Source organism: Drosophila melanogaster, chromosome 3L (assembly GCF_000001215.4).
Source record: "Drosophila melanogaster chromosome 3L".
NCBI classification, from domain to species: domain Eukaryota; kingdom Metazoa; phylum Arthropoda; class Insecta; order Diptera; family Drosophilidae; genus Drosophila; species Drosophila melanogaster.
The window spans coordinates 22344849-22366992 of NT_037436.4; the positions used below are offsets into that span (position 1 = coordinate 22344849).

Sequence of the window (22144 nt, forward strand, 5' to 3'; positions counted from 1 at the left end):
GCCCTTGACCCTCACCCAGGGAGCGCGGCCGGGCGGTAGCATAATGCGGGCCATCTGTATGCGTGTACAGTCTCTGTTTATATTTGCACCAACACAGCCACACTGCTTTGTATCTCGGTGCGTGTCCACACAGATGTGTTTGCACCGCCTGCGCTTGACATATAAATAGAGCCGGTACACACATACACACTAGCACAAAGTTGGCAAAGTTTACTGGGGAACTCCTTGTACCGGTACGGTCAAGTAATTCCTCGGCATAGGTAAATGTGTACGGTTTATTAAATTTGGGTCCCCGACCGAACTGGAGCTAAAGCCAAAGCTGCCCAACTATTTATGTCGCCTGTCATGTATGTACTTTCCTTAACCCAAAACCAACCCCCCCCCCCCCACGACTACGCACACACACACAACTACTAATACTAACACACATGGGCCATTGTGCGTCATTTGCAAAGCCATGCGCATCCACAATCTTTGTTTGTCAAAGTTTTGCACTCGTCTAGGAGATTTATTTAGTCGGGCTCACAAAACTTGGATTTACTTCGACACAATTGTCAGCTTAGTCACGTTTCATGTGTCGACGGATACAGATCCAGGCGACCAGGATATATATGGCCCAAGAGAAGCAGGGAGAAAGAAGCCGGGAGCAAGGAGCTACGCTAATGCTAAACACGACATAAAGGTAAAAAGCCAAAGGCACGCGATGCGAATATTTTAACGGGCCAAAAGGAGAAGAGAAGAAGAGGAGCCGACGAAGGAAAACAAGAAGTTGACGCTTTGTTTGCTTTAGTTTCAATTTTGTGTGCTAGTTAACGTCAGTCTTAGTGAGCGGCCAGGTTTCCGGCTGCTGGCGAGGATTAAACATTGATTCGAGCCTGTTTTCTGCGATGTTGTTCTTCCGCACAGCCCTTGGGACTGACGGGCAAATCCATCCTTCTGCATCTGCAGCGTGCTGTAGCGTACACTGCGGCTGTGTTAATCGAATTTCAGCACTGACCCGGTTTGTTCAGGAGGAGCCACCATCCGCATCGACCCAGAAACTAGCACTGACAGCTCTTGAGACTCCTTCCCACCGCCGGAGAGAAGAGTCGAGATGCGATGGCGCGCTGCCTAATTGATTTTGTGGCATGCAAAGTTCAGCAGACGACGGCCCCAAAAACCGCAAGCCAACCGATTTGAGTTCAGTTTTTTTTTTCGCCCGTCCCCACCCGAAACTCCCCTACTTAGTGGCCCCTCCCCGCCAATCCTATTAGATGATGTCTCAGCGCTTAGCTTCGAGCTCCCAGCTCTCAGCTCAGTGTGTCGCCTACTTTGCGGTTTCCACTTTGCCGTGTCATGCCTGCCGCCAATGTTTAGGTAGCGTCGCTCCGCCACCCCTTTCTGCCACCAAAAATTTGGAGAAGAAGTAATAGTCTTTAAGCCTTAAAGCGCCAACCCGATTGCGGGCCTGGCATAACTTCTGGTTCTTTGTCAAGCGGGAAAGTAATAAACGTCAAGTGACAGTTTCTGAAAATAGCTAGTTCTGAAGATTTATTTGCTCTGACTCTGCCCAGTAGTCAAAAGTTTTCGGGCAAATGAATGGTGGAAAAAGCGGTGAAACTGAAATCTAATTTAACGCTTTATTTGACACATTTTCCAATGCAAGTTGCCAGTGGAACTTGCTCCGAAAGTGGGTCGGCTCTTAGCCATTTCTTTTCCTTTTGCCATTTGATTCAGTAGAAATTACACCGAAATTATACACAAGCGTTGCACAGCACGGCTGTGAGTGTGTTAGTGGAAGGAAATGCAGCGAAAAGTTTGGGCCGGATGCCGACCGAAAGTAGGCTATAGATAACTGGCGTTTGCTTGCGGCTCATTAACATTTCAAAGTGGCAGCCAAGGGGCAAAACACACACTTTTCAGGCCATTTCGTTCTCATTCCGCTTCACCCAGCTTGCCATAATTCACGGCATTTCAGGCGTGCCTAACCTTCTTCGTCGTTCTACGTGTCGTAATGCCAGCCAAGGTACTTGACATTTTTCGCGAACGCCTTCAGTTATGCAACCCATTTCCCCAGATGGAGAGAGAGAGAGAGAGAGAGAAAGAGCTGGCGAATGGGGGCGCCATTGTCTGCGGCCCCTCCTCTCGCAACCCCTCAACACAAAGGCCTACAAACAAATTAAGCAGAAAATAAAAGCTTTATCTGCACGCCAGTGTATGTGTATTTGTGGGTGGGAAAACTTAAAAACAAGGGTAAAAGCGAAAGAGAAAAACCCGTAGTTTCCTTAGCCTCCTGCTCTCGCAGCCGCCGGAAAAGTGCAGGCAGTTAAGCACTTTTGTCTCAATGAGTGTCAACAAGCGACCCGAGGAGGCGACGCGACACAAGTCAAGTGTGACACACCCAGGCGAGTCAGCACAGTTGAGGTCGCGAAAATAGGAGCGATTCTCGCCAAAAAATGCCAGGCCTCAAGTTTGTACTGTGTTAACTTAAATTGATATTTGGCGTATGTTCATTTTCTGTTAATGACTTTAACTGTAGCTGATACGCGTTACATTTCCTCAATCTTTCATTATCTTATGAAGGTATTCCAAGTTGTAACAGTTGGTATAAGAGACCCCTAAATAGTATCACTGTAACTATACAGGTGTGTGGACAAAATAGAGAAAAAGTAATCGCTCTATTAATGAGCCCCGGGCCAAGTGCAACAAGCTGACAACATGACCTAGCCTAACCCAGCTATTTGGCACGGTTTCCCTGGCTGATGTGTGTGTGTGTGATTGGGGCACTCACTCGAGGGTTTAGTTTGCGGATAGATATGGTCCTCTATGGCTGCTTGGCCAGCTCTTTCCTTTGTTTCGCGTCAAACAATGACTGCTTAGAAGGGGGAAATGTGCGAAATGGGGGAGGTACTAGGCACAAGCTTTCAGTTCTAGGTGCCTTTACAATTCCCAACTGGTTGAAGCAATTATAACGATTTTAATGCTTTCGTGCTCGTATTTTTTCCGCTCCTTGTTCAAAGGAACTTTTCTATTTTGATTCAAATTCTAATTGGATTCCATCTTTGGCAGCAATCTCATTCAATTTGCCAGCTGACAAAAGTTGCTATGCAAACGCGAAACATGAACGACCTGGGCAACAAGAACAAATCATTATTGGGGTACAACAACAACATGACATCAGAGAGTGGAAAACTTCTCGTCACGTGGGGCGAGCCAGAAAATAATGCGAGTGTATAGAAAAGTTTTCGGGTGAGGCGGTGAAAAGTGGGCGTGGTAGGTGTACTTTATTTATTTTTTATTTTTTTTGATGGAATGTCTGCCATGTATACATTACAAGTTTCGCGTTACGAATGTGGGAAAATAACATAGTCGAAAGGTGGGGTGGGGGTCGGGATGGATCCGTTCCCTTATCTCCATCTCGGTCTCCATCTGAGCAACTTTAATTGGAGTGACTTGAAAGCAAAGTTTTCATTCTATTTCCATGTCGCCTTTCTACTCTCAATTGCTTCTGCCCTGGTCAAGTGGCTCTTTGTGTAGATTTTCAGCTTTGAGCTTTGTCGTTTTGTTTATTTATTACTCGCTCCGATTGCAAAAGTCCAGACGGACAGAGGGTCTGCTGGAAGACCCTTCATTTTTCCTAATATAATTTAAATTTCCTGCACTGCTCTTTCTCCGGATTCCATTCTCGCTGGCTTTTAGTGGGCTTTGGAGAGTCGTTAAATTTTTGAAGTTCCCTCCCAGCTTCAGTTTCGACTGGATATAGCCCTGGTGGAAGTGGAAATTGAAGTGCTCCCAAAATTGAAAAGTGGCCAAACTTTCGTTTTCTTTTTTCCTGCCTTCAAGGGGTGGAAACTTGCGGTTTTATTAATGTTCCTGCTTCTGTTTCTGAGCCCTGAACGTCTTAAGGAACTTTTGCTCCTGCGCAGAATTTTTCAAGTTTATTTCAGCCTGCCGCTGTTGTTTCCGCTGATCCTGTTTGTGGGGTGGCCAGGGGGAAAACAGGAGCCACTGCATGCGAAAAGTTTCCGCCTGGTAATTATGCTGCGTGGGGAGCAGCCAAGTTGGCTGTGAGGCATGTGAATAATGATGTTGGATGCTGGAAGAATATTTCTCTCTAATTTGCCAGCCCAATCGCAACACTCAATGACCAGCCTCAGCCGGCTTTGATTGCATTTTTTTTCAAATTAATTTAGCCATTTGGCTGTGCCGCACTTTTAGTGCCAGCACACATGGCTGCACAAACAATTAAAAATAATGAAAAACTGCAAAAGAGCAATATTAAAGAAGGCACCATTGACCAACCTCCCGCTTATGCATAGCCATGCTGGTGCTGCATTATGTAAAGCAATTAAAATGTTGCAGAGGCTCCACGAACCGCCACCAAATGTAGCATAACTTGAGGCGCGCACTGACACTCTCGCACACTAACTCGCTGGCAAACAAACAGTTGACTTTTAATGGCATGCAAGGGGGTATAGGGTAGTGGGTAGTGCGCGTACCAGCTGTGTTTCCTAGGCCAGCAGCCTGTGATTAAGGAAATTGTGGAAAATGTTAAACAAGCCAACGACCAAGCGCCCTGCTGCCCCCACTTGTCTGATCCGCTGACCTGGTAAAAAAAATCTATAAAAATGCAGCTAGCTAGTGCGCCATTAGGCAACATTTTGCAGTCAAGGCCTTCGCTGCATACATTTTTTAAATGCTCTTCTCTTCCGCTCCTGTCCACCGTGTGTTGCATGCCTCCGCCAGCCGCATGTGGCACAAACGGAAGCTGCTGTTTGGCTCGCATAAATAATAACAATGGCAGGAGACGGTGGGCGGTAGGTTAGTGAGCGTGGCCAGCCACCAGCACGTGTACCAAGCTTGTTGGCTCTGCTGCTCCTGCTGCCTCTGCTGCTGCCTTTATTGAAACTATTTTCACAGAGTTTAAGCGGGTGCGACTGCGGGTGTATGTGGCGTATCTTTGTGTATCTTTGTGTACACGTGTTCCCGGGTGTTTTCTATCTTGTTTAAAAATTGTTGGCCATTTGGGTGCTGCTGCTGGTACATGTGTTTACCCAGTTACTTTGGCTTATTGGCTTCAACTGGCAGCTTTAAAACGAAAGTGAGCTGGCCGACAAACAGTGAGGGGAATCAAAACTAGTGTGTTGTGTTGCTTCATCCATTAATTATTTCGAAACTTGCTGTGGTGGGGGGTAGATTGCCCAGTTGGCCATAGCTTAAACTCACGTTGGGGAAATTTATAGCCAGTGAGAAACTCATCGAGAAACATACCTGAAAATTGAAAAGAGAGGAGATATCAGAACGGTTAAGTCCCTTGATGAATGCTGAAAACTAATAAAGTCTGAGTCTGATATTATTGACGAACGGCTTGTTTCGCCGTGTCAAATTAAATTTGCTTATCTTAAAGTCGAAAAGTGCACTGGTGCTGATTGCTCGTGCAATAATTTAATTTGTAACGCACTGCGGCTAACCGCATTTGGTTTGTTTATTTTATTCAACTGCTGCATTTGTTTCTTTTTGGGGGTTTTGTGCCACTGTCAGTTGCAGCATTCGCTTTACATAATTTTATTGTAATGCATTGCAAACAATCGTTGTTTATTTGCGAGTGTGTCTGAACATTTATAAATATTTTTTGATGCCTTTCATTTAGCAGGCGAATTCTGTTTTTGCCAGCAAATGTTATGGCCAAGTGACACCAGGAATCACAGGCTAGAAAAATTAAATGTCAAGAGCGAAACAAAAAACAAAATTATTGAAAAATTTTGAAATCATCCAAGACTCGAACTTTTGTTTCATTGTCCATCGAATATGGCTCAAATTAATTTAATTTCCTAATGATTGCTTACAGCTTTCATAACTCTTCTGCCGCCATTGTGATGCTAATCATAGAAAATGGAAACCAGCCCGGATTACATAATGCGAGAAGTGAGAAGAAATTAGCTGCAGCCAACAAGATGCCCCATCGATACCAAAGATTCGTGAAACATGTCAACTGTCATGATGCCTGACACTTGCCGCACAACATTTGTCTCTATTTCCCTGGCTCCACTGGCCAATTATCGTTTATTTATACTGTAATCTGTGGGTCGCGCAGCGTGAAACTGTGAACTGGATTTCGAATTGATATGCAGATGCTATTGCTGGGGAGAAATTTGACTGAATTATTTGATAAAAATGCAGTTTCCCCCGATTGGGCTCACAGCAGGTGCCACGGCAGACTTATTAGCCTCTCGAATGTTGCATAAGGTGCACCTCAACCTGGTGGCCGCCCAGAAAAACCATCAAAAGCTGCTCCTCCCGAACATCTAAAGCAGGCCTCGTCAGAACAGAACAGAGAATCCCTTTTTCAGGCATCGGAAAAAATGCTCAAATGCTGGCTCAATTCTGTGTAGGAAGCACCTGAATATGCTCCTCTTTCCCAAGCCCACCTCCATTCCCATCCTCAGCCTGCTGTCGTGTACAGTAGCCGCAAGCACATGTCAGACAAGGAACTGGAAGCGGGCTACAAGGAACACGAGTTGAGGTCCCCGGCTAATGGCTTTCTGGCTTCGAAAGTCGCGAGTTTCAGTTGCCAGATGAGCTGGGAGTCCAACAATCGAGGCGTATTCACATTTTTTGCTTATGCAATGATAATAAAAACGCAGCATGCGAGGCGGACTGCGAAATATAAATGAAATAAATTACTGCGCAGGCGCAGCGGACGAATCGGAGCTTCAAACAATGACCATGCCGAGAGGAGCAGCAATTTGAATGAACGTGCCCCGTGTGGGCTCTCGTTACCGTTCCCCTTCCACCGCATCGCCATTACCATCCCCATTTCGATTCCCGAAAAAGATGCCGGCGTGCGGAGATCGTGATAGATAAGCCATTCGAGTTGAGCATTCTGGAGTAGCCCGATGCCGTGTCACGTGGTCAGCTCCGTTCTCATTTGAATGCGCAACAAGTTGCAGGAGGGGAAACGAGGAGAACGCCGTCATGCAACTCCTACGGCTTCATTTGCCATTATCTTGTTGCAGTTGCAGCTCCTCCGTGCTGCTGCGGTTAGTTAGTTCGCTTTAATTTATCGCTGCAAACAAATTGCGGACATCTTTCCTGCTGCAACCTGCAGCTCATTCTCCTTTAGCTGGTACCGCAGCTACACCTACAATGCCACGGGGCAAGTCAATTGTCCAGTTGCTCCGCGATCACAATGTGTAGCCCACTCCCACTACCACTCCCACTCCATTTCATCTTCAGAATGCATGCAAATTTGACGCGTTTCCCCTTCTACCGAGGCTACTTTATTTGCTTATTGAGTTTTATTGTGGTTGTCGTTATCTGCCGTTGTTGAGTTATCATTATGTTTACTGCAGTCATTGTTCGCTCAAATTGATCTTTATGAGGTGCGATCTCATTGACTTCGTCGAAAAACTACGGCTACTTTTTATAGAGAATGCAGCCGAGATTGGGATAACCTGCATTTCTTGTCCATACCTCTCTGTCTATTTGAGAGTTCATTTGTATCCAAAACAGTTCCGATGGGTCGACTCAGGACTGGAGCCAAGCGAAACTGACTAATACAAATGCTGTCCGGCTTATCTGCATATGCCAGGACTCCAGGAGCCAGAAAGGCTTGGCAGTGTTTACCACTTTCAGTGCACTTTTGTTGCCCGACTTCCGGTCTACGAACTAAACCGATTCCGAGCAGCTACGAGACTCAGGAGCCCGGGGGTCCAGGATTTATGCCTTATGCTTTGCTTGGGCTTGTTCAGAGCTTATAATCTTGCCACTCGAATCGCTAAGCAGCACCAGCTGGGGCAGGAGCAGGAGCCGGAGGCGGAGATCCTTCACTCGACCACTACACAGCTGCACTTAATTTAGCCTTAATTAATTGACCTGCAGTAGAGTCGAGTATTTCCTTCTTTCCGTTCCAACCCACTCAACCCAATCCTCCGCTCTTCGTGGCTCTGCACATTTTTTGCTTCTCGGTTTTGCGCAAATGTTCTGTGTGCATGCAAATCGTTCATTCGTTCATTCCCACATTCATTCATTCAGTCAGCCAGTCAGTCAGTCAGTCTGGTAGCCATTGAGTCGTTACGTGGTCAGCTCCATTCAGATCCAAGTGGCGGTGCCAACCACTCCAGTGGCCCACTTGAGCAGGACCTGGCCCAGGCTTATTTCTTTTGAATTTAAATTTTATTTTTATTTTTATACTCGTTAGACTCGTATACCCGTTCCGATTCACCGATTGTTGTTAGTCGGAGTCAAGATCGACGTTCTGATAAGTGCACGCACTACTCCGCGATTAATTCCTGCGGCTTAAGTGAATGGGTCGGAGATCGATAAACGAATTTGTTCAGCTAGGTCGAACGGACCGGGGCTCAAGCCCTTCGCTCTTGATAAATAACGAGTTTAATTAATAGAGCGGCTGAGGCAGCGCAGGATGGGAAGATGCGCCAAACTGGGTCAACGGTTTCGTGTGAATGCCGCATTATGGCCAGCCGGACAGCGACTAATTAAACCAAGGGCATCTCTGGATAAGAGCCAGCGGAACCAACAGATTCTGAAGCACTCCGCTCCACTTTGACTCCACCGATGCCCCCTTCTCTGTCCTCTGGCCAACGATGATGACAGCGCCGCTGTTGTTGAACTCATTCGCAGAACACTTAATGCTCACTAATGAAATGTCAGCTTAAGTCATAACTCAAATGCAGCACACAAAGAGGTCTGGATACTGCTAACCACATTCATTCCTTCCGCGGCAGAGTCTATGACATGGCTAGGGCGCCAGAAGCTTTCGGCCTGACCATTGGCTTTTTAAATATGACATGCATTTGAGGGATTTGTACGAGTGTGTCTTGGGTCTCGGCGTAATGTCCATTGTAATTGATAAGTTTTGTTTCCTGTCGGCCATTTTTGCTTACGCGGCTAAGGAAGATTGATGATACTTGAAGGGCTTTCCGGAGCACCCACCCTCTCCCCTTTTCCGGATGAACTTGAGCTTTTTCGGATAATTGTAGTCTACCCGAATGAAATGATGAAAAGTTTTCGCAAGTCCTTGCCACTGCCACCCATCTGTCGGCCTGTTGATTGATGAATTGATAAATATCTAGTTGAGAGCCGGCTGCGGGTGGCCAAGGCCCCACTGCCGCGGAGATGGCTACAGACAGCCAGATAGAGGCATCCTTATTATTATTGCGTTATTATTAAAGCGTTTTTAATGCTAAATGTCAAATCCAGGACAGATAAGCAGACCCGAGCTGTCAATGCGCAAGCATCCAGGATAAATGGTGCTACTGAAGCAGGAGAAAAACCTTGGACACTGGGCTACAGAGAAATCATTACTAAATGAGCATGTTCAGAAGGAGAAGAACCCCTGATAGAGTCCTCCCTCAGCTATCTTCACGACGTCGTCTTCGCCTGTCTCCGTCTGAGCTGCAAATCCCGCTTAAAATCCGCTCCGTTTACGAAAATCTAATGATGATTAATTACCGCCACAGAGCAGGGTCCGGCCTTCTCCATTGGCATGCTGATTCAAGTTGAGGTTTCCCCTTCGCCGGTTGGGGGAAGAGTACTACTAAGTACGCCGCGTATAGTTGCCAAGTGGGCGGGGCGGCCAGCGGTGGGCACGTGACGCGCCACGATTGGTCAGCTCCTTTCTGAGTCATCTTGTCCGTGTCCGGCCGTGGGTCATGGCCTTTCACTCCCGCTGGCCTGGTCATTATCGCAATGGAACAAGAAAGTAATTAATATGACAAACTTTCGATTGCTGTTAGTGTCAGTTGGGGAACTACTCTGCCCTCTCCTGCAGCTTAGCCAAGGCCATGTCAAAGTTAAATGTGAGACAGGTGGAGAGTTTTGCACAAATGCAACATTGGATAACAAATGCCATTATTGTAGATTATTGAGATGGCCACGGAACCTCGGCGGAACCTCATTGTCGAGGCCAATCAACTGCCCGCGGACTGTAACTAACCGGCTCTTTGGGGTCGATTATGTGTCAATTAAAAACCATTTTCATGCTAATGGCACTGCCAAACTCACAAAATTTATCAAATTTAGCTTTCCCATAATGTAATCGTTTCAACACGCAACCAAAACTTGCATTCCATATCAGATGTACGAGAGCTGGCGTATAAAATATTTTCAGCCAGCCTCCCCTGTTGGTCGAAACAAATGCTGCTGGGTGAGGAGTACAAAACGCTAATTTGTTTTTAATATGCGGCATGTACAAGAATTATCGATACATTATGGATAGTCCCGGTTGATTGGCTGCTCAAAAATTCATAGATCGCAAAGTGTTTCGTCGTTAACACTCTACGCGAAGCTGGAGATTCGGCCAAGTCGCAAGCGTGTTTGGTCTTAACAATGTTATTAAAATTAATATAAATGACTCGCCACAGGCAGGGGGTTCTCTGCCATCTTTACCATCACTTGGGTTCGGCTCACAGGTAGCGGCTGTCTTGGAAACCGTTCAATGCTCTCTCGCTCCTCAAGAAGTGGCTGTAACGCTTGGCCACAGTAATTAATTATGTGGAACTCTGTTCTCCTTCTCGACCCGTGTTCTACGAAGAATTCGTAAAAGGAAACGGCTTTTGACCGCCTCTCAGCCCACCTTGTTCTATTGTTTAAACAATTTTTGTCGAATGCTTATTCGTCTGGCCTATGTCTTTTAATGAGCGGGTTCTGGGTGCGAGGCATAGAAAATTCGCTTGTAACGAGTTTTATTAATTAAAATGTGGCCTGAGCGACGGAGGGAATAGCGCCATTTAAGCCGATTTGGGGTCAGATCAGAGTTGTTTGTTATGGTAACGAGTGTAAATTTCATGGCAAATTACCGGGAACTTTGATAGATTACAGGTGTAAAGCGCCTGCTAATCAATCGAAGCTCCCATGGAGAAAAATCGATAAAATAACCTTCGCTGAGCGGTATCACCAGCTCTCCTAGATTGTCATTTATTTTTCCAAAACATTTGCCAGCCATTGTCATCAGCCCTCAACCGGCATAGCCCATCATTCTCAACTTTAATTAGCCTTTGCTTGGCTCACATTTATTTACGTGATAATTGTCAATCTGAGAAGGGACCACAAGGATAATGACTGCCAAAAATGAGTAATATTTGAGCGAAAGGGACGATAAAAAGCATACGATATGCATAAGGCTGAACTATTAATAGCAATAAATTGAATGTGACTCAAGTGAGGCAGTGGCGTGGGTAAGTATCCTTGTATCTCAGCAGGCAATATTTGCCAGCTTAAATATTCATGTGCGATCAAATAATGCCAAGCCATCCAAGTCCGCATCGACAACCGAGCACGGACAGACACCCAGGACTCGCAGGGAAACTCCCTCAAGCAGGGCTCATGTATTCGGGGAGCGAAGGGAAACCACAAATTCTAACTTCTTATGCAAAGCCACTTAACAAAAAGCAATTTATTTGCACATAATTTGTCAGCACCGCCGCAGGATATGCGAAAAGATGAAGCAACAACAGGCAGCGGGGTCTGGCGCTCAGGATTCGAAGTCACTAAAATTACAAATTAATTTTACCGAGAATGTGCGCAAAAATTACGTTGAAAATATGCTGAAATGCGATTGCGATGAGGCAAATCCCCCTCATATTCGTACCTACCCATAAAATCCCAACCCAACCGATCCCAATCCAACCACCCTCTTGCCCATTTTCCTTTGACTGCATAAGATTTCGTGGAGTAAATGAAATGTATTGAATTGACATAAAAGTCGCTCAAGTTAATTCCTCGGATACGTAATTGGTAGGTTTTCCGAGCCCCATCCCCCCAGAAACCCCATACGGATCCCACTGCCGCCTCTCATATGATTACGGGGTTGTTGTTGGCTGCCATAAACGGAGCCCACAGAAATCCATAGAAACTTTTTCGTTCTTTCTTTGGGCCTTTGGACAATGTCAATTTGTTAGCATTTATTGAATTGTGAATTATTAAAGCGAACAAATTGAAATCGTAAGTGTATGGGTGTGGATCTCCCCTATGGAATGTGGTATGCATGTGTGTATGTGCCCACCATATATGTACATACATGTACATACATGTATGTACTTATCTGCGCTTACAGAACTCCATATTGTGTGCAGGGCACAAAGGCAAAGTCGATTTAGTTGGCCAAATAAGCAAAAGCAGAAAGAAAATTGAAGGCCAAAGGGAGAATCGGGAGTGGGAAAAGGAGAAAGCCGTAATCAGTGAGGTGCAGAGAAGGCAGAACGAGATTGCGTTAAGGCCAACAGCTGAGACTGGGGATGGCTTTAAGGAGAGACCGGAGGGGGAGAAAGTCCTTAAAGGATTTCGCAGAGGTTCTTTAATTTTAAGTTTCTCTTGCCAAGATGCTTTTCCATTTCGCCCGCTTCAAGGACCCCCTTGAGGACATTGCTTTAAGAATGGGAACGACAATGCCGCACCCCGCTGCCTTTGACAGAAACGCCCAGAGCACTTAACCCCCCCGCTGACTTTAGGCGAGGGGTGGCCAAAATAAATGCCAATGAAAGCGAGTAATAAATGCAAACACAAGCACACGATACACACACACGAATTGATTGAAAAGGAAATTCCCAAACAAATGTGTTAGTTATGAGTGGGCGCTTCTTTGGGGTGGTGGTTGCTGCCTGGTATAAATTCAACAAAATGTATTAAGTAAATATGAAGGCAACAAAAAGTTGCTAAATAAACCGCTATTCAGAGACTGGCTGGGAATCAGCTTCCCCAGCTCATCTGAAGATATTCCTTTCCCTCTTTGTGGCTGCAAAATCGATATCCGAAAGTGGTGGATGATGATGGTCCATCTATGGGTTTGGGTTCAGACTCCCATACATCCCTGCCCCGATATTAACAGCTCTTATTTTCTTGTGCAATTTCTCAAATATTTGTCTTCGAGTTTTTTCCCCGTTCCGCATTTCTTCTGGTTCCTGCCAACCAAAACAAATGGCAACCAATGGTGGATGGACGGGGGAGTCGCGCTCAAGGACCAGCCAGGAATTTGCCACGCTCCCTTCGCCACTCTGCCACCGAATCCCAGAGTAGAAGCTTCGTTTCCATTACCAAATCGTTGACATTTATGCCGCTGGCTGGCATCACTTGATTATGATGAGACATGCGACGTGCCTCGGACTGCAGCTTGAGGTCAGATCTGGACTCGGACGTGTTAAATTATCACCAGCTCCTTGCTGCCCTGAATGACCCGGGGCATTGTTTAGTTTATAATTTCGTCAGTTAGTTAGTGGACTTAGCTCATTGTCTGCCAACTAAAACCCTTTCCCAATCCTCATTCCCCTCTCCTCATTGTCTCAAGCTGTGTGTTTGTGGGCAGTCGTTGGAGCTTGAACCGGTCGATAGTTCTGCTGCAGGACCCTCGCTGGCGACTAGGTGACTAATTGCAAAAGCAGCTTAAGACAATTGAAATTATGAACCCAACGGCTACTGATGCCCCGCTAATGTGTATGTGCGTCCAGTCAAGAGGTCACATAGCGATAAGCCCCGGCATTCCGAGGTCGATTCACGGATGGCTTGATTCAGGGCTCACGATCCAGGACATTTGCCGCATTGAACGTACCTGCAATTAGAATAAGCAAACAGAATAATTTGGTTAGTCAAACGGTCGGTCGAATGGCTTCAAGAGGGGTTTATGTCCTCCTAAGTGGTGGGAATTGTTCGCCAGAGCAGCTCTGGCGTCTTGAACTGCTGCCAAATATGTCGAGGAAATGCGACAAAAGCAATTTTTAGAAATAATGTTTACGACTTTGCTGTCTGTTGTCTACCTCCCTTGGCTGCCCTTGCCGCACTTTAGGCGCAGCCATCGAAAACGGATTTGGCTGCAAAGTCCTTTTCAGAAAGCCAAAACAAACTGAAAATTGCATAAATTATCGCCAGCAGGAGGAGAGGGTTGCCACCGCCGCGTGGTTTTTCCACTGCATTTGCTGGGCAAGTAATAACAGGCCATAAAAATCACACTCCAAAGGGGGCGGGCCGAAATCATAGAAAAATTATGCAAATATTGGGTGAGAAGAAGTCACATACTCACTCGGCCGCATTCCCGTATTCTGCGAACAGTTCAGCGAACCCTCTCAAGGATTTCTCTGCAATTGATTGGAAGGCCAAAAGGACTACTATGGACTACTATTCGCCCAATGACAGGAGAAAAGCGATAGCACTTGGACCCTTCGTCTCTCTTGGACCATTGGACTTTGTCGTTATGACAAGTGAAGTAACCGAAAAAAACGAGGAGAAATGCCAAGAGAAATGACACAGGAATGAGCGGCAAAAACGGGCAAGATGAAGAAAAAACGGGAACTGCAATCGTCATTTTGTTGGCAGTGCTTCCTTACAGTTCAATTGCTGCGATTTGATGTCCTTGACGTTCTTTATTCGACAATTTCTTTCTGTAATTTCCAAGCTGGACAAAAAAGCTGGATACCATCGAAAGAAACAATTTTGTGTGCATGGGTGTCTGTCTGTCTAGAAATAGTTACGATTCCGATTTTTAATCAAGGAAAACCCGTATCGATTGCTCAATAAATACTTGTCATTTTGCCTCTTATTTATCGCTTGTGTTTTAGCTCTGTTCGAGTTGTTCCAGTTAGGTATTGCAAACAACAAATTGCAGCTAGTAAAATATAAATTTTATTATCTCAAATTTTTGCACTCATCAATTTCCAATGTACCGGCTCGGAAGGGGTGGTTTGCTGAGGGGTCCGGGGCATCCATCAATTTTTATGACACCCCAGCGAAAATAAAAACTAGAATCAGAAAACCAACATCCGAATTTTGAATGCACACGAATCCACACCAGTGCCTCGCTCCTCGTCCAGCTCCGCCTGCTCCTTTCGACTCTCTTATCAGTTACAAAACTGCAATATATTTTGCGGAATAGAATGGCTGGGCGCCACCGCGATGCTCTACATTGTTAGCACCAATTTTATGGCTTTTGCATTGTTATTGATGCTCCAGTTAATTTTTATTGTTCACTGTACATTGCAAAGGCAATAGCAGCATCGAAATGCAAGCCATTGTTATGGTTTTGGCCGGGATTTGGGACTCGGGCAGTCAACCCCGCGCGATCACCGTGCCAATCAGCCCCTCATTTGGCCAAGTTGTACCGTTTAGTGTAATGCAATTATTTAACTTGTGCAACTTTTCCTTGAAGATTTCAAGTGAATCGACTGGAGCTCAGCTGCCGTCGGAGGAAACTCAATTAAAACATCAAAGCTGCGATGCTGCAACATTCCCATCTCCGTGGCTATTTGCAACATAGAGCTGAGCGCAGATGCTAGCCGATAATTAACTTGAAAATCAACTTTTAGTTGCCCGGAGTCCGTTCAAAGCTCAATTCAGTAGCCAGCTGGGGGAATCTAGTTCAACGATATGCTTCGAGTGATTGAAGTGTATCTTAAAGATATTCTATCTTTATGCCATGTTCTTGGCTTTCATGCATACCGATTATTTGCGGTTCTGTCTCCAATCCGACATTCTCTCGCCCGGTGTCATCTCAAGCGCAAACAGTTCAAAACCTAATGAAGCGTCCAATTTTTTGTTGTGGCCTTTTTCTCTTTGCCTTTCTCACCAAATTCAATTTGCGTTTCGGGTTTTTGTAGTACGAGTAGGTCGCAGTCTGTCTTCCGCCTCGGCACGCCCAATTCTCAGTCAGAGTCCGACTGAAAGCCTCAGTTCTTTGGGGCTTTGGGTTTTTCTGTTTTTCTTTTTCCCGTGATGCTCCATCGCGCTTTATAACCCGTTTGTTTGTCTTTCAGTCAGTCGCTTCATTCGCTTCATGCGGTTCAACCTTCATTAGGGCAGCAATTAATTGTAATTTGTCAGTTTTTGTTAGACAATTCTGTTGCTCTCGGGGATTTGATGTGCACATATCATATATTATGAATGAGTTCTGACGTTTTCATTTTGAGAAGAAGACTCGACTGGTATTTGGCCAACATATGGGAAAGCAAAAGCTAAAAAGCACGGAGCGAGTGGAAAACTGGGGGAGAACAAGCGGGTTTTGCTGGCTCTGGCTCTGAAAATTGGATGCCAAAAATGTTCTGGCAGCAAATGAAATGAAAATCGAACTAATGTAAAATTTAGACCGCACGCACACAAACTCAGAAGCTTTGCGGTTAAAAGGGGTTGGAGGAGCCGCTGCACAGCTGCAAAAATGGTCGGGACTCTCGTTATTGTTGCCACTGCAACATCTGCTCCTGCTGCGTCTGCTGCATCCGAAAAATGTTGCATAAAACTCGGCGCCACCCAACGCCCATAGTTTTGTCGTGGAACCGCCCCGCCCAAATCCCGCCTCCAGTTCGGGCGCTTCTAAGTCCGTATCTGTATATGTGTATGTGCGTGTGCGTGTGCAGCTTTTGTTGGCATAAAATTTTGCGTATAATTAGAAAATTGTGCCAGGCTCCTCTGCCGCCGCCTCCTGGTCTTCTTGTTCCACTTCATAGACAGCTGCTGCAGCTTGCTCTTCTTCGGCTGCATGGGGCGGATAGAGAGCTACGCCTGGTACATCAATTAGTGCCGCACAAAGCCACAGTGGCATGTGGCAGAAGACCCCACACCCCATGCACCCCGACTGCCAAAAATTGTCCCTCTTTGCCTGTCATTTCGAGTGTAAACTGTGAGAGGTGTCATCTTCCCCTGCCGCAAAACACATCCCCATCTCACCTCAGGCCAAATTCGAATTCCCCCCTTTGCGCTACGCCGTTGGAGTCCCACAGCTTGTAATTGCTTGAGGTTTAATTAAAAAATATTTGTCTGTGTTTGTAGAAAAATTTCAAGCGCATTAAACGCTTCAGCAGTCCTTCTTAGCAGTTATCAAGAACCTAATCAAAATGTTATTCTATGTTTAATAAAAATTAACTATCTCTCGTTATTAAAATATACTTGACGACGTCCAAGGATAGATAATATACGGTTAGGTGACCCTCACCTCCACCCTTTAACTTCTTATATAGGATATAAAAATGCAGCATCGGTACGTCGAAAACTTCAAAGAACTTTCTCTGCTGGCCACGGTCCAATCCAACCCGAATTTCAATCCCCTAGCACAGACCCAATCTTGCTTACAAAAACTGCTGTGCAAATTTATGCAGTAAAACTTTAAATTGATTTTTATTCCTTTTTTTAGCAGAACAGGGACAGATATAGAAAATATGGCTGTGATGGTTGAAAGGGGGGGGGTGGGGGGGTCTAAGACAAACTGCGAAGGCAACAAAAAGAAGTCGAACAATTTAGTTTTTTAATCCAATGTGACTTTTGCGCTGCCCGGAATGAAACTCTGACCGACTGTGGGTGGACTCGGGGCTGACAACTTCGGATGCGATATGCAAATGAAGCACGGACAACTTTGGGCTATCGAAAGTCGAAGTCCGTTCGGAACCGAAATTCCTCCAATGGCAATCCAATTCCAAAAAAATGCAACGTGATTAATGTCCCAACTTTTTACCATGTGGACGATGCGGTGGCGGAGCGAGGTGCTGTGCTAATGGCCACCTAATCGGGAAAAGTTTTGTCTGATTTTAAGCTCCTCCGCACGTGAAAATCTGTTGGCAGACTGCAAAATTGAATATGCGAGGGGCCAACTTTTAAGCCATAGAGAGCAAATTAAGGGCATTAAAACAAAAGTTCCCTTCATACGTGATAAAGTCAAAATGTCGAATGCAACTGTGAAAACAATCGGAGCCCCCAACCCGGTACTCAAGCTGTTAAAACAGCATTTGATGGGGAACTTTTTGACGATCGATCCCTCGGGGATCAGGAAAAACAGAAATGTCACTTCATACATACGAGTATGTTGATCTTCGGTCCCTAAATCGAAATCGCTCTCTGAATTGTGTGCCTGTTAATGACATGCTTTCCCTGTTCTTTATGTATTCTTCTGCCTAAACAATTGTTTTCCCATTTCCCCTGTCTCTTGTCTAGTTTATGTCGTTGTCTTTGGAACAACATCGCCAAGAACAACATTGGGAGATGCTGCAGAGCCAAGCATTCAGTGTCATTAAATTGTTCAAATTCCCCGAAACTCCCAAAAGCTCTTTTTGGGACGGGAGAAAGCTGTATCAAAAAGAATGTGAGAATGTAATGGCGATTAAAAATGCATTACTTGGGAATATCCAGCGCAGCACAAAAGTCTAAACATATCCATTTCCACCCATAAAAAAGTCATTTGAAAGTCGCCAACCCACGACGACGACAACCCTTTCTCCTTCTGATTATAGTTCGCGTTACCAGTCCCGTTGTTGTCATTACCAATTAAATTGAATTAAACAGACACACGCAACAATTTGTTAACAATAAATGTCCCCTCCCTGGCCAGGGCAAGATATATATTTATACCCACGTACTTATTTGAGGCCCCGGGTCGGCGGCTAGGATAACGCTTTCCATTCATGTGGCGGGCAATCGAAGAGCATGAAAAATGCATGACAAGGAAACTCAAAACTCAAACACCGCTTCGCACGTGTGGAAGCGGGAAACCGCAGAGGAAGTTTTCTTGTGGACGTGATGAGGATGGGGACCGCTATCTGATTGACAGCTTGACCGATTTCCAGGAGCTGCGGGAGGGTTCAACGATGTGTGCAGCCAACACTGAGGACGCGACCGATGAAGCAAGCGAGGTATTCAATTACACTCCTTCCCAGAAAACGCACATGAGCGGGAGTGAGTATCTGGTGGGAAGGGGTGTGGTGTTGGCATGACATATCTACTGGCCAGTTATATTGCGGCTGCCATAACTACTGTGGCTAATTACACGCATATCCGGAACATTGTGCCCCGCCCACTGTTTACTGTCCACTGCCTACCGCCCACAACCCACCGCCCACCACCATCATCCACTGCCACGACAGCAGGCTTAGTTAGGCATAAATAATGCCGTCTCGCAGTCGACGACGTGTAGAGTCCCGATAGACATCGGCGGCCCTATCGTATTACTGGTTTATTAGTATCCCATTATGCAGTCGATTCATACGCCGTGTAGCCGTATTATATGGTTTATCGCATACCGTGAATCGCAGGATATTCCACATTGGTAATGGCGTGGACAATGCGTTACGGCATTCGCTGTGGTTACAGCTGTGTTTAGTCCCGTCGTTGCCCGGATTCAGTTGCTCATGGGGTATTACTTTCCTGACTATTTAGTCTGACCAAAAATATCCTCCAGAACCTAGGGTCAATCTTCGACCGGTCGTCTTGCTTCTAGTCAGACTACCCCTTTGTCCAAGTCACATCTCCCGTTGGCTGGAAAAACGCAAGTCGGTTAATCAGATCGCATCAGTTGCTCGCATGTCGCGTTTCATTAGCTGACAAAACGGAAGGGGTTGTCGAACCACTCTACGTAAGCTATTATCTCGGCAAAACATATCTATCCCGGTCAACACCCACAATAAACCCGCCGTCGATGGTTGCGTGTGATAAAAGTGGAGCAGTTTCCACAGACCCATGGATCCTACGCGGCTTTGCGGCTATATTTAAGCCTCCGACCACAAAAACTGGGCTAAGCTGCGTACTCAATGTGTAGACCATTGTTTGCCCAAGAGTGCCTTGGACGTAGTGTCGCGCTGCGCTAGGTTTCACTTAACACTTGACCCCACGCAACGTCAACGACAACGACAACAACGAAAACGAAAACGAGGAGCGTCTCGCACCTAAACCTCTTTTACTACTTTACGGCTAATAAAATAGTCAAAACCAACAATGCAGGGCAACACAAAGGAACCCAGCAAACTGAACAAACAAATAAATAAATAAATATCCAGGCGAGGGATAGTTGACGAACTGTCTGCCCCTACCCGCCTTCATCTCCGCCCTTACCGTATAGGGTTTTCCTGGAGGCGTCTTCAGTTGTGCTGGCTTTTTATGTAACCTATAATTTTCGTAAGTAACCGGAAAACGTTTTACGTTCCCCGGCTTCCGTTCACCGTCCTGGATTATCTGTTCGACCACGTCTTCCTCTTCGGAGCGTCACCCGAAATTCATTTTACAGCCCTTTTGGGTCATTTGTCCCCATTTGGTTCAATTATCACTGAGCTGCGACGGCGGCGCCTGCGCCATATGACCCGCTCAACCGTGAAATTGCCCGCGCTGGATACGGACCTGGACTTCAAATGCTTCTGATCGGACTTGGCCTGAAAGTCGCGTTCCCAGAAGACTGCCCTCGTCCCAGTTGGTTACCAACAAGTCCGCTTTCTTTGGTCCGCCTTGCAGTACAGTTTAGTGCTGGTAATGTCTCCACAGCGCCACATTTTAAAGGACTTAATTGTAGGTCTGGCATAACCAATTATTAGGGATAGACCGTCGCTCAAAGCCCGAGTTCCAAACTACTGTCTGCCGCTTCTGAGATTTTTATGCCGCGTCACGCTCTGGCATGCCGCCGTAATTTTTCATATGTATGAGCTGTTTCTTTTTGTCAGGCCTTCTCCCTGGCTTTCTGTGGCTATTTATTATTTAACATGGGGCCAGCTCAGTGCGAGTGAGTGAGTGAGTGCGTGTGTAAATCTTGTAAATCTCTTGCTTTCAACACGGCGGCCACTACACCTACATACATGTGGCTGCCCCGTTTCCCCAACTTTTCTGCCTGGTCATGGCTTTTAAGAGAATTCTTTAAGCGAATTTAAATGCGATTCATGACAGGGCATTGGTGCGCTGCGAGGTTCTTGCCTGTAAATTGCATGTTTTAGTTATCGTTTTGTTTGGTTTTCAGTTTTAGTTTAGTTGCCATTGCTAAGTGGCCCATCTTCGCGACCTCCTCCAAACAACCCTTGTCATCGTCCATAGTCGTCGGGGGCTAGTTTCTTGAAGCGTCATTAGAGGGAATGTGTTTTGCGCTAAGCTGTGCGCACATTTACTTGTATTATTAATTGAACGTCCAAATAATCTGAACAAATGCTTGGTTTCGAAAGAGCACAGATCGCTCCCTTACCCTGCGGAAGTTTTATTTATTGGTTGCTCGGAGTATTCGGGGTGTATGAACGTGAAATATGCATATGAAATAGAGAGTCGGCTACTGATTACATGCTCTCCATGGCCCAATTAGCTTGACATTGATCCGCTTGATCCCAGCAACTTATACTAACTATATTCGAGCTACGACGCCGAGCTTTGACTCTTAGATGTTGTTGCTCCCAATTCCGAGGGGGATTTAGTCGAACGCGAAAACTGATAACTGAGGCAGTAGTGTGGATTTTTGGTAGCTCGATTAGCTGTGCCACCCACACTCTAATCGCACGAAAACGGATACGGATGCCGAACGCAGCTGTTTGAAATCAGTCATCTCTGTGTGTGAGCTCCGTACAAAGAACGGATGTGAGTCAATCAACAACAATGGGAAACCGAAAACATTTTCAGTAATTCGGAAAAATAGAAATAATGTGAATATTTGCGATTCCACTAACTGTTTGTGCGCCGGCTTGTTTGTTGGCCAACTAACTAATTAAACCGCAGTTCAAATATGTTGGCCGGACAATTTAAAAAGCGTGTTTTGGGAAAATGTGCAAACATCTCTTTTCCCCAGTATACACGACCTCACGTATCCCACGTATCCGTGGCGGGATATGTATCATTGAGCGAAAATCAATTTTTGAGTGTGCACGGCTTCCTTTTCTCGTTGTACTCTTATTTTTTATATGCCACCCCAAAATGTACAGTTTTTCTGTTTGCAACTCTTGAGAGGGGAGGGGAATGCTAAATAAATTTGTTGCCACAAATATAAATCCCACACGTTACGTTTATTTCTGCTACACCTGGATCGCTTGGTGAAGGGTGCCTTCAACCTTTCCCCCCATTTCACACTCAGCCTCCTCCTTCAGGTGACCTTCACAGAGTTTCCATTTTGCTCCCAGCTTCGGTTTGTCTTTCTTTTTGGACGTGTTTGTTTTTCCCGGTGTGTTTTCAATGCATTTTATAGTTTGACTTTTACTTGGAAAACTCAGCTTAAAGTCTTGTAGCTTACTATTTCGCACAGTCAATTTAAAGTATTGTATATGGTTTATATGGTACGTACCTGAAAAGGAAAAGGAAATGTTCTCAGTATGACATCTACGAGAAGCTGAGTTAAATTTAAGGCACTACACTACCGCACTACAAGCAAGTTCCCCTGCTTTCTTTCATTGTGTAATCGATACTTGTTTGAGTTTTGAGCTTACGCATAGATATCAGTTACTTTTAACTT

The 22144-nt window shown here is 45.6% G+C and overlaps 1 protein-coding gene and 4 long non-coding RNA genes across 7 annotated transcripts in view; 2 read left to right on the forward strand and 3 right to left on the reverse strand.

Annotated features, from left to right (window-relative positions):
* Window positions 1-22144, reverse strand: part of Ten-m (Tenascin major) — a 114820-nt gene that overhangs the window by 51805 nt on the left and 40871 nt on the right. The gene's annotated exons all lie outside the window — the stretch shown is intronic.
* On the forward strand, window positions 535-1388 carry lncRNA:CR45963 (long non-coding RNA:CR45963). Its single transcript, NR_133304.1, has one exon. It is a non-coding gene; the product is annotated as a long non-coding RNA:CR45963 (long non-coding RNA).
* The window catches only part of lncRNA:CR45962 (long non-coding RNA:CR45962), a 59380-nt gene continuing 40555 nt past the window's right edge, over window positions 3320-22144 (reverse strand). Inside the window, exon 2 of the long non-coding RNA NR_133305.1 lies at window positions 3320-5250. This is a non-coding gene — a long non-coding RNA (long non-coding RNA:CR45962). The remainder of the gene's footprint in view (window positions 5251-22144) is intronic.
* Window positions 5853-6652, forward strand: lncRNA:CR45964 (long non-coding RNA:CR45964). Its single transcript, NR_133306.1, has one exon. It is a non-coding gene; the product is annotated as a long non-coding RNA:CR45964 (long non-coding RNA).
* lncRNA:CR45965 (long non-coding RNA:CR45965) lies at window positions 14610-16020 on the reverse strand. Its single transcript, NR_133307.1, has one exon. It is a non-coding gene; the product is annotated as a long non-coding RNA:CR45965 (long non-coding RNA).